This window comes from Sapajus apella, unplaced genomic scaffold (assembly GCF_009761245.1).
Source record: "Sapajus apella isolate SASKATOON/1434 unplaced genomic scaffold, GSC_monkey_1.0 scaffold34, whole genome shotgun sequence".
NCBI lineage: Eukaryota > Metazoa > Chordata > Mammalia > Primates > Cebidae > Sapajus > Sapajus apella.
The window spans coordinates 971,512-984,570 of record NW_022436974.1 but is presented as its reverse complement, the minus strand read 5'-3'; the positions used below and the strand labels follow the sequence as shown (position 1 = coordinate 984,570).

General features: G+C 37.6%; 1 long non-coding RNA gene across 1 annotated transcript; it reads left to right on the top strand.

Moving 5' to 3' along the window:
- The first annotated feature begins 889 nt into the window (after window positions 1-889).
- On the top strand, window positions 890-4,700 carry LOC116563145. The gene is made up of 2 exons (XR_004274243.1): window positions 890-1,044; window positions 4,496-4,700. It is a non-coding gene; the product is annotated as an uncharacterized LOC116563145 (long non-coding RNA).
- Window positions 4,701-13,059: the final 8,359 nt, after the last annotated feature.

Below are 13,059 nucleotides of genomic sequence, written 5' to 3'. Positions count from 1 at the left end.
CTGGTAATTACAAGAGGAATTGCTTTGAATCTGCAGTTTGCTTTGGACACAATGGTCATTTTCATAATTTTGATTCTTCCAATCTATGAGCATAGGATGATTTTCCATTTGTTTGTATCATCTGTAATTTTTTTTAAACAGCGTTTTATAGTTCTCCTTGTAGAGACCTTTCACCTCCTTGGTTAAAAATACTCTAAGGTGATATAGATTATAGATGTAGATATAGATATTTGCAGCTATTGTAAATAGGATTGAGGATAGTGGAGGAGGGGGAATATAAGTACCTGTTGTGATCCTGAGCCCAACTGCAACAATGGGAACTGGAGTTCATCCCATTAACTTCCCTCTTCTAAATGACCCCCCAGGTAGAAAAGTCCACAAAAACCATAAAGGAGTTGCTCCTGAACTATGGAGGTGTGGATCTTTACAATGCAAAGGATGGACTTTGGAAATATTACTAAGATTTCCAGGAAATCCTGCAGCAAGAGTGATTGTTAGATAATAGTTCCCATTTGCCACACCTTTGGAACTTTACATTTTTAAAGCTGAGTCATGAACTTGCAAGGAATGCTTCTAACCTGTGACTGAGCCTAGTGGACTGTCTGTGAGGAGGCCATTCCTGCTCCATGTGATGCAAAACTTCTCTGATAAGCAGTCTTTGCCCTTGGACTCCCCTTAGGTGTGGCTTAGACTTTATCGCAACAGCAGTGAAGTCCGAGGCTCCTCTTACTAAATCCTCCGTATACTCTCTCTTTTCACAGGTGTCTGAAAGGCCCTCCTCTGAGTCCTGCTGCTCCTTTTCTTCTGTCATTTTAACAGAGTTTCCCCAGTGAATCTCTTGTATATCTAACTTTATCTTGATGTTTGCTTCCCAAAGGACTAAATCTATGACAATATCTGAGAGAATAAACGGATGCCAGTTGAGCCCTTTACTTGGAAAGCCAGTCTACTTCATGATGTTGTGAAAATTGGATTCTGATGCTGCCTCATTTTGCCATTCTCAGTTCAAATTAAATCTCTTGAAAACTTCCATTAGCTCCTCAGGTAAACTTGCAGCCTTCTTCTTGTTCTGGGCTCCTGGTCCATCTTCGAGCTTCAGTAATAATACCCACTGTAACACTAACAAACGTTAAAAAAATTAAAAACTTGTCTAAAAATGAAAATAACTATTCACATTTTGATATGTTTTTCCAGCTTTTGTGCTTTGATTTTTTTTCTTTTTTGAGACAGGGTCTCTCTCTATCACCCAGGCTGGAGTGCAGTGGTGCAGTCACAGGACCTTCAACGTCCCTGGGCTCAGTGATCCTCCCACTTCAACCTCCCAGGTATCTGGAACCACAGATGCACCCCACTTGCCTAGCTAATTTTTTAATTTTTCATAGAGATGGGCTTTTCCCTGTTGGTTAGGCTGGTCTCAAACTCCTGGATTCAAGCTATCTGCCCATCTCACTTGGATTATAGACGTGAGCCACTGCATCTTGCCTGATGTATTTTTTTTTTATTTTTAACTTTCTATATATGAAATTTGTACAAAAACTTTAAATAGAAGTTTATTATGTGACAGCTACAATTTTGTACCATGCTGGTTTTCACCTAATATTTTAGAGTGGACATAGGCCAAGTGCAGTGGCTCACACCTGTAATCCCAGCACTTTGGAAAGATAAGGTGGGAGGATCTTTTGAGGCCAGGAATTTGAGACCAACCTGGCAACATAGAGAGACCCCATATCTACAAAATAAACATAAATAATTATAATTTATAATAATAAACAAAATAATTATAACTAGATATAGTGAAATTTATATTCACTATATATATAGTAAATAGAAAATTATTTTCTATACATAGTGAATAGAAAATGATACAGAGACATAGATAGATAAAGATAGATATAGTGAAATTTTGCTGTTCAGTGTTCTTTGTTTTCAAAATTTCTTTAAACTTATTGAAGAAGTAGTGGTTATTGCTTTTGAGGCCAACCAAAGGAGAAGGGAGCACCTTTGAAAGGAACAAGGGAAATTGGAAGGGAGAAAGAAGGGCATTTTAAGACTGTGAAACAAGTTAGAGGATAGGAGAATTGGAGTGGAACAAGCAGGGATACCCTGCCTCTTAGTGTTGGTGCCCTGAGGAGATAAGACCTCCTCAGGGGATCTTAGAAGAGGATGGCCATGTGATGTACCTAAGGATGAATCTGAATCTATTGCCATTTTTGGCCTTGGCAAAGATTCCTATGTAAGACACACAGTAGTCCAGAGAAAAGATTCATGGGCTTCGTTAATAAGGGTGTATATGGTAACCTTAATAGTGAGAGGCTAGATTATTTTCTCCATCTTCTGGGCACTGTAGACCAGGCACTTCTTAGACTCTGGCACTACTTTGGGAAATACAGGTAAGACTGAAATTCAGATTCTTGTCAAATACATGAGATAAAAACTCAAGGTCAGATTTAATTTAATTTAAAGAAAATATAGGAATGCACTTATTGTTGAACACCTACATTTAGATACCTGGATTTATACCCACTATAATTTTTTTTTTTTTTTTGAGTAATGGTCCCACTTTGTCACTCAGGCTGGAATGCAATGGTGCATCATGGCTCACTGTAGTCTCGATTTCTTCAGCCTCAGCTGAAGTCCCTCCCAAGTAGGAGGGACTACAGGTGCATGCCACCAAGCCCAGCTAATTTTTGTACTTTTTGTAGAGACAGGGTCCTGCCATGTTGCCCAGGCTGTCTCAAACCCTTGGGCTCAAGCAATCCTCCTGCCTTAGCTTCCCAAAGTGTTAGGATTACAGGCATGAGCCACTATGCCCAGCCCACCCACTGTAATACTAATTCCTAAACCTATCCAAAGAAAACCTCCTATTACCTCCAATCTGTTTTCATACTCTGAAAAATATCTGCTCTTATTTCTATAGTTGTATGGGTTACATTTTTTCCTATCCCCTTCAGAACTCTTTGCAAGTCAAGTCGATTAGATTTTATTATTAAATAAAAGATAAGACACCTAAATTTATTAGATTTTATTCTTCTTAATCCAGTAGATTTTCTAGAATTGTATGTGTTTGATAAGGCAGAGTGGAGGAAAGAAGATAATAAGCTCATTATTCTCCCTTGGCATAAATTTATCTCCCACATTGATCTTCCTTTCAGCTAACAGTAAGAGAATCACTGTCCCAAAGCAGTGGCTCATTGAGTTGCATAAAATGATTGGAGAAGCTGAGATGAACAGCAGGCTTCCTCCTGGGACCATACTTGGGCAGCACATGTAGTCCTAATTCAGTCTGTGCATTGTCTGAGCACAAATGTGCTCCGATCCCCTGCTGGGGGAGTACAACTCTCTGTCCGTGGGGATCATTGTACACACCATCTCCAAGCCTTTATCAAACTAAGACCAACTTGAAATTCAGTTCATTTGTCCAACCAAAGAGGCAGTGGAGACAGATGGAAAAAACAAGGGTTGAAGCTAAACAAGTTTAGGCATAAAACCTTAGATGTGCTACTAATGCACTCTCAACTTCTGTGTCTTTATCCGTACTCGTAAAATGGAAATAATAGTATTTACCTTGAAGGATTAAATATTTGGAGAAGTAAATGAGACATATAGATAATATGTCAAGCACAGTGCATTGTACATGATAACCAATAAATATTAAAAATTCAAGGGGAGTCATATTAAAGAAAATAATTATAATAAATAATATTTTGAAAAATGAATAATGAGATATTGTGGTAAGCACTTTACAATTCACATAAATCCCAGGAGACAAGTGCTCTTATTGCATCGATTTCTTGATTAGGAACTTTAATCACAGAGAGGTTAAGGAACTTCCCTGGCATCTTACAGCTAATAATGCTTCAAACCTAGTTATTTACCTCCAGAAATTGAGCTACTAAATAGTGTGCCAGATGGTAATGTCTTCTTTCACAAAAGAAAGGAGGAAGAGGTTAGATTATCTAAGGACCTGAAACACATAGAATAAATGAACTTATCACTGATCTTAAATTTAATATTCAATGGAAGCTCTTCCTTTGAAATCCAAAGGGAATAATGAAATGCATTTTAGATTTGGAATCATAAGACCTGTGAACAGTTTTCTGTTTCAGCACTTATTGTAAATCACTTAACACCTCTGAGTTCTTCACATGTTAATAGGGGCAATTGCTACCTTACCTTGTTGATAGGTATAAATGAGGAAATGGTCATGCAAGCACCCTGTAAATGTAATTGCCTAACAAGTGTTGTCATTAGTCAATGAGCATAATTATACACTGAAGAGACTAAAATTAAAATAGCAATTACAGTGATTGTCCTCAACATTCCACTTGGAAAATGCACCAAATTATTTTACTGCACTTCAGTGTGTAATGTATAACGAATTTCAAAATATTTTTAATATCTAAATTTCTAGAACCATTTTAATATTATAAAGTTCACATCGATGAAAGCAAAGAACGATGCCACACAGTAAATGCCTCTTTCTTTATTTTTACAGGAAGTTTCATGATAGGATGAAAAACAACAGGTACCCAATATTCTGAAGGATGGCATTCTGGAGTTGCCTAGGTTACTCACCAGGATGCATTATCATGCTATGTCTCATATTCTTTTGGAGTAAAAATGGGCAAGATGTGAGACATGGAAGTTAAGACTTCTGATAAACTTGCATCATCGTCACTATAATCAAGAATGTGAAAATATTTGTTTGTTCATGGATTTCTAATTCATTTATCCAGTAATGTTAGACATGTCCTTTCTATTGAACTGTACTAGATGTTGAAGAAGGTGTATCTAGAAATATTCAGTCTGGTTGAAAATACAGGATATATACAAATGGGCCAAGCACGGTGGCTCATATCTGTAATCCTAGCACTTTGGGAGACTGTGGTAGGTGGATTACTTAAGGTCAGGAGTTTGAGACCAGCCTGGCCAACATGGTGAAACCCTGTCTCTACTAAAGATACAAAAATTAGCTGGCATGGTGACATATGCCTGTAATCCCAGCTACCTGTGAGGCTGAGGCAGGAGAATCGCTGAAACCCAGGAGGCACAGGCTGCAGTGAGCCAAGATCGTGCCACTGTACTCTAGCCTGGGCAACAAAGTGAGACTCCGTCCCCTCAAGAAATACATAAACAAATGAAGTAAATAACAATGTAGAAGGGTATATCATTAACTGACAAAATGAGTGATATAGCTGGTAAGTGCAAAGACAGTTCATAGAAAAGAGTAAGCAAGACAATGAGGGAGATTTTACAGGAGCAAGAAAGAAGCCTGGGGGTCAGGAGTGTCTGGGTTTCAAGAACTTATGAAGAAGTTCTTCTGGCAGAAACATGATAAATGAACTATAAGCATTATTCAGCCAAATAACTGAACAGGGGGAGGAGTGTTCAATTATAGAGAGCTTTGAATGTAGGCTGAGGAATTTTTTTTGAGATGGAGTTTCGCTCTTGTTACCCAGGCTGGAGTGCAATGGTATAATCTCGGCTCACCGCAACCTCCGCCTCCTGGGTTCAAGCAATTCTCCTGCCTCAGCCTCCTGAGTAGCTGGGACTACAAGCGCACGCCACCATGCTCAGCTAATTTTTTTTTTTTTGTATGTTTAATAGAGACGGGGTTTCACTATGTTGACCAGGATGGTCTCGATCTCTTGACTTCGTGATCCACCTGCCTCGGCCTCCCAAAGTGCTGGGATTATAGGTGTGAGCCACTGCGCCCAGCCGACTGAGGAATTTAAGTGCATTATGTGGGAAATGGATGTCAAAGTGGCAGTAGTGTGAAAGAACAGAGGTCTTCTGTCCACTCAGAAGGCAGCATTCACATGGTAGAAGGATAAATCTTGAGTTTTCTCTGAGGTCTTGACCTTCAGTTATGAAAGAATTTACCTTAAGTATCAGAAAACAACCAACAGTTGCTTTAAACACACAGGTAAGTGTTTTTACTTGTTTACTTTTGTTTACTCTTTTTCAAGGTATAAAAAAATTGCAGATGTATAGGAAAACATCAGTTACAATAATTTTTTTATACCTTAAAAAATATTTTTTTATATTTTCTGTTATTTATCTTTTGTTTAAAATATATACATACAATGATTTATAGAACAAAATTCTGAATTAAAGTCTACCAATGGTTTACATGTATAAAATATGTAATTAACTATAGATGTTAATTAGTTAACCAACTAATTGAATTAGAAATTTAATAATATGTTTATAAAATCAAAATGTATAAAAATAGTTATATTGACAAATTTTCTACCTTTGTTTTCTGGTCAACTGAATTCCTCTTTTTAAAGGTGAATAATGTTTTCATTTCTAGGGTATCTATAAATATTTTATGCATTTTCAATTATACATATATGTAAATATTTTTTCTTTTTTTCCTCCTTTTACAAAACCAATCACATACTGCACACATTGTCCTGCTTCTTTTAATAACTATGTTAGAATTTGTTCCACATTAACATAAAATAACATCCTTATTTTGTATGAGTTCTTTTAATTCCATCATATGAATATATCATAATTTATTTAACTATTTGCTTATATAAGGGAATTTAGATTGATTCCAATCTTTTACTTGCACAAACTGTTTCAAAAAATAATTTTACACATCTGACAATTTTTACTTATGTAAATTTATTTTTAGGTAAAATTTCTACAAGTGAAACTGCTATGTCAAAGGGTATGCACATTTTAATTTGATTTTGTCAGCTTGCTCTTCTTAAAGATTATATTAATCTAAGCTGTTACTAGCAATGCATAAACAAGATTGCCTATTTCTTCACTTTGTTGCCAACATAGTAATATCAAACATTTTAATCTTGGCCAATCTGAAGTGAAAAAGACATTTGAACATAGCTTTATTTAAATTTGTGTTCCTTGACATCAAAATCAGGAAGAAAACTATAGCCTTTTGCTATAGACTGAATGTTTATATCCTCCCAAAGGTTGTATGATGAAACCTAATCCTCAATGTGCTGGTCTGTGGAGGTGGGGTCTTTGGGAGGTGATTAGGTGATTGGAGACCTCATGAATGCGATTAGTGCCCTTTTAAAAGAGACTCTAGAGAGCTTCCTTGTCCTGACTATGAACCAGGCAGCAGGCCCTCACCAGACACCAAATCTATCAGCACTTTGATCTCAAACTTTCAGTCTCCAGAACAGTGAGAAATAAATTTCTATTGCTTATAAGCCACCCAGTCTATGGTATTCTGTTACAGAATCCTGAACAGACTAAGACTCTTTTGATTCCCTCTTTACAGAAGCCAAAATTCAACTTTGTTTGCCTCCTCTACCACTGATATCATTAATTCAGATATCCCACTCTCATATATTCATAGTATGCCTGCTCTCCAAGTTTATATGTTTCTATAGTCCTTTGATCATTCTATTTTCTGCTCTTCATTAACCCATTTGTGGTCCTATTTCCCTCACTATCTAACTTAGATCCTTTACACATTAATTCCTTCACTTATCTACCATATTATGCTTCTGCAAATAGCCATGTGGCAAAATCACAACCTCTTATTAAGCCAACTTTCCACCCCACTGCAAGGCTGTGGGCAGCTGGACACTGCTGAAGAAAATCACCCAGGCCAACCAATGTCACGTCATCAGAGACAGCTTCTTAGTCCTATCTAGGCCCTCAAGGCTGCCAAGTAGTTACTCAAGTTACCACATTCTTTCATTTTCAAACCTACTATTTCAGATACTTTTCATCTTCTTCAGGCTTCCACCACTCTTCACCAATACTTCTCATTTTCCAAAAAAGTCTCTATCTTCCACCTTGTCTGTAAAAGAGAAACTTTCATTCAGGAAGTCCCTCAATTTAACAGCACCAAGTCTGTACAAACTTACATGGTTTGGCTTTGTGTCCCCACACAAATTTAGTCTTGAATTGTAATCCCCAGGTGTTGAGGGAGGAATGTGGTAGGAGGTGATTGGATTATGGGAGAGATTTCCTGCATGCTGTTCTTGGGATAGTGATTAAGTTATCACCAGATCTGATGCTTTTATTAGTGTTTGACAAGTTCCGCCTACACACACTCTCTTATCTGCTGCCATGTAAGACATGCCTACTTCCCCTTCAGCCATGATTGTAAGTTTCCTGAGGCCTCACCAGCTGTGTGGAACTGTGAGTCAATTAAGCCATTTTTAAAAAATAAATTATCCAGTCTCAAGTATGTCTTTATAGCAATGTGAGAATGGACTAATACACAGACCTCATCCAGACTTTCTTCACTTTCATTCTAATAAGAAGAAAGGAGGTAATATCAATTTCCCTTATCTAAAACCAATTTCTTTACCTTTGTTTTTAGTCACATGTATTGCTGCCCTCTCAAGGAAATTGCGCTACTAATTATTTTTTCTGTCCAGCCAACTTCTCCCTATATACTTGTCCTTTGCATAAACATTTAAATATGCAACTGTCACTCTTATTTCAAAAACAAAGAAACTCATTCTCCTAATTCCATCATTTCTCCTCAATCAGTCTACTCCAATTTGACCCACCTCCAATTTCATGGGCACGTCTCTCCTGAATTTGCAGCATGTTTTTTATGCTAATCGAAAGAATTCTTTTTTTTGTTTGTTTTCATCTCACTTGACCTCAACTGCATTTGACACTGTTGATCATTTCCTCCTTTTCGAAATTCTTCAGGTTTCTAAGACACCTACTTCCCTAGTATTCTTCTCTCCTTTCTGAATATTCTTTCTCTGTTCTACTTTTCCTCCCCAACTTTTCTGGTCATCCCTTAAGTGTGTGGATTCTGCCAGCTATCTTCCCTATGTCCTTCTGTCTTCTCACATGTCACTCCTGAATTACCTAGAAAGACCAACTCAGCCTGTCCCAAACTAAATTCTCATTTTGCCCACTCTTTATTTTTTTATTTTTTGGAGGAGAATGAGGTCTCAGTCTGTCACCCAGGATGGAGTGCAGTGGTATAATCAAGGCTTACTACAGCTTTGAACTCCCATGCTCAGGTGATCCTCTCACCTCAGCTTCTCGAGTAGCAGGGACCACAGCTGGACACATCCATGCCTGGTTAATTTTAAAATTTTTTTCGTAGAGATATATTCTTGTTATGTTGCCCAGGCTGGCCTCAAATTCCTGGGCTCAAGTAATCCTCCTGGCTCAGCCTCCCAAAATGCTAGAATTACAGGTGTGAGCCACCACACCTGGCCCTCTTTTAACCTTTTAAACTTCCCTCTTCGCCATCTTTCCTGTCTCAATAAATAAAATCACTATGTACCTACAACTCAAGCTAAAATCTTGGTAGGTATCATCAAATTCTGACAAATTTGTTTATAGCCACCCAGCCTCTCTTCATCACCTTTTTCTCTTTATCTGGGCTGCTCAGATAACCTCACAAGTGATCTTCTTTGGTTTATTCATGACAATCCACATTTATGTTCCACTCCGAGTCAGAATGATCTCGCTAAAGTACAGATTTGATCATGTAACTTTTCTGTTTATAATGCTTCAATTACTTCTTATTTTCCACTGGGATCATTTCAAGATTCTTAACATGATGTATGAGACTCTGCATGTCCTGGCCCCTACTTGCCTTTTGCCTCCTCCCCAACCACTTCTTCCTTCAGTCTAGCTGCTCCAGGTGGAGTGCGCCATGTTCTGTCTTTTCTCCTCAGATCTTGAAATATGCTCATCTATTAGTGTGAGAAAGTCTTCAGCAGCTACCATCCTCCTCACCCCTTTTGGCCTACAAGACTAACTGCCTCTTATCCTCAAGTACCCTTTCACAGGTTATGTGCTTGGGAATGTTTTCTTTGAGCCCTCCTCATCTCAGTGCCCCCCACCCCCTCACACACACCAGTTTAGATTAGGGCCCTTTGCTCTATGCTCCCTTGTCAACTGTTCTTTTACTTTATTAACATTGGTTATGCTTGTATTTATTTTTTATGTCTTTATTGAGATACATTCCACACACTTTAAAATTCATCCACTGAAATTGTACGTGAGTCGTTTTGCATATATTCTTGAAGTTGTGTAACTATCATCACAATATAATTTTAGAACACTTTCAGTATCCCACAAAGAAACCCCATAAAAATTAACAGTCATTCTCCATTTCTGCTCCCTGTCTCCCTGTCTCATTCCCAGGCAACCACCAAGCTACTTTCTGTCTCTAAGGATTTGCCTGTTCTGGACATTTCACATAAATAAAATCACGCAGTGTGTAACTTTGTGTCTGGCTTCTTTCATTTAACATGACTTCATGTTGTAGCATGTATTAGCATTTTGTTGTTTCTTATTGTCCAATAAGATTCCATTGTATGGCTATCAGTTGATAGACAATTGTGTTGTTTTCCTTTTTTTTTTTTTTTTTGACAGAGTCTTGCTCTGTCTCCCAGGCTGGAGTACAGTAGTATGATCTCAGCTCACTGCAACCTCCACCTCCTGGGTTCAAGTGATTCTCCTATCTCAGCCTCCCAAGCAGCTGGGACTACAAGTATGCACCACCATGCCCAGCTAATTTTTGTTTTTTCAGTAGAGATGGCATTTCACCATGTTGGCCAGGCTGGTCTCAAACTCCTGACCGCAGATGATCTGCCCACCTCAGCCTCCAAAGTGTTGGGATTACAGGTATGAGCCCCTACACCTGGCCTTCTCTATTTTTTCTATTATGCTGCTGCAAATATCCATGCACAAGTTTTTATGGACATATATTTTCATTTTGTGTGTGTGTGTGTGTGTGTGTGTGTGTGTGTGTGTGTGTGTGTGGGAGGGGAGGTAAACTTTGAAGTAGAATTGCTGGATCGTATAATAAGTCTATGCCTAGCATTTCAAGGACTGTTTTCCAAAGAGGCTGTAGTGTTGTACATTCTCACCAGCAATGTATGGGGACTCTAATTTTTCCACATCCTTATCAACACTGTTGTCTCTCTTTTCAACAGATAATCCTTTTCATTTTTGATTTTTACCAATTTGTGTTTTCTCCCTTTTTTTTATTGTTTTGTCTAGCCAGAGTTTGGCAATTTTGTTTATCTTTTCAGAAAATCAACTTTTACTTTTGTTGATTTTCTCTATTGTTTTTCTGTATTGTTTCATTTATTTTTACTACAATCTTTATTATTTTCTTTTGTAATTGAACCTAGCTTTGGCTGGTTGTTGGTCAAAATCCAAACTCCAGAGTCAAGAGTTGGTGGGAGAAAAAGCAGGCTTACTCAAGAGCCATAACCTGAGAGATGGCAGACTAGTGTTGCAGAGACTATCTCAGTTCTTCAAGCTGGCTGGAGGGTTTTTATGGTGTGGTGGGGGGGATATGGAGAAACTATGCCCAGGGTTTGCTATATGCAGGTAAGCATGTCTGATCTTGATGGCTATCAGCCTGATTCCAGCAGAAATATAGATTAACTGCTCAGCATTCTTTTTGGGGAGAAATGTTCCACAACCTTGATTCTATACTTAGTTTTCAAGTCTAGTTCCCAGAGTTCTTTAAGCAAAGAAAATGAATTAAACATTACTAAAAGCCCAGCATAGAAAGAAGGGGGAAAAAGAAGAAAAACAATTGTTTTTCAAAAAGGGACAGTAGTTTCTGTTACACTTTCTTCTGCTTCCTTTGGGTTTAATTTGCTCTGCTTTTTCTAGCTTCTTAAAATGCTTTGAGAACTTTCTTCTTTTAATATAGACATCACTAGCTATACATTTGCCTGTGCTTACTGCATTAGCTGCATCTCATAAGTGTTTGTATTTTCATTTTCATTAATTTCTGAGTATTTTCAAATTTACCTTGTGATTTTTTTCATTAACAAATTTGTTATTTAAGAGCACTGTTTTGTTTTTCTTTCTTTTTGAGATGGAGTCTAGCTCTGTCACCCAGGCTGAGGTGCAGTGACGTGATCTCAGCTCGCCACAACCTCTGGCTCCTCGGTTCAAGTAATTCTTCTGCCTCAGCCTCCTGAGTAGCTGGGATTACAGACACATGCCACTATGCCTGGCTTTTTTTTTTTTTTCATATTTTTAGTAGAGATAGGATTTCACTGTATTGGCCAGGGTGGTCTCAAAATCCTGACCTCAAGTGATCCACCTCCCTGAGCCTCCCAAAGTGCTGGGACTACAGGCATGAGCCACTGTGCCTGGCCCAGGAGTGTATTGTTTAATTCAATATATGTATGAATTTCCCAAATTTTCTTTTGTTGTTGAATTTTAATTTTTCTTTATTGAAGTTGCAGAACATTCTTTGCATGATTTTAATCCTGTAAATTTTATCATAATTAATTTTTATCATAATGATAATTATTGATAATAATTTATCATTAATTTTATTATTATGTTTAGCTTAGCATATTCTGGAGAAGTTTATGTGCACTTGAGAAGAATGTATATTTGTTGTTGGGGGAAGTGTTCTCTAGTTGTCTGTTAGATGTAATTTATGTGTATATTTCTTGAAGTTATCTATTTCCTTGTTGATCTTATACCTCAATTGTTCCATCCATTATTGAAAGTGGGATATTGAAATATCCTTGTTGAATTATTTCTTCTTTTTCTTCTGTCTTGCTTTATGTGTTTTAGGACTCTGTTGTTAGGTATACATATATAATACATTATATATATTTATTTATAATTGCTATATTCTCCTAATGGATTACAACTTTTATCATTATAAAATGACCTTAATCTCCAGTAAAATAGTTTTTTGTCTTAAAGTATATCTATTTTGTCTAATATTTAGTTTAGCTACTCTAACTGTTGCAGAGCTTATAGCTTGCAGTGAATGCTGAGAATGAAGTACTCAGACAATTCCAGCTGAGCTAGAGGGTAGCTTTTCTGAGAGAATCCACCTCAGTATCTGTCCACCAAGTATTTTCTGAAAGGGCTTGTATTATCTACAAACGTCTACTAGATGGCAATTTGAGGTGGGTTGCTGAGGCACCTGTGATCTTGCGCACACTCAAAGTGCATTCTCAGGAGGCTGTTTTCAGCAATTCTTATCACACTACACACTCTACTCCCTGTCCTGTTTTCAGGGTCAAGAAGTTTCATTTCCATGCACAAATAACATACACAGTGCCTCAGTATTTTTCCATGCCCTGACCTCAA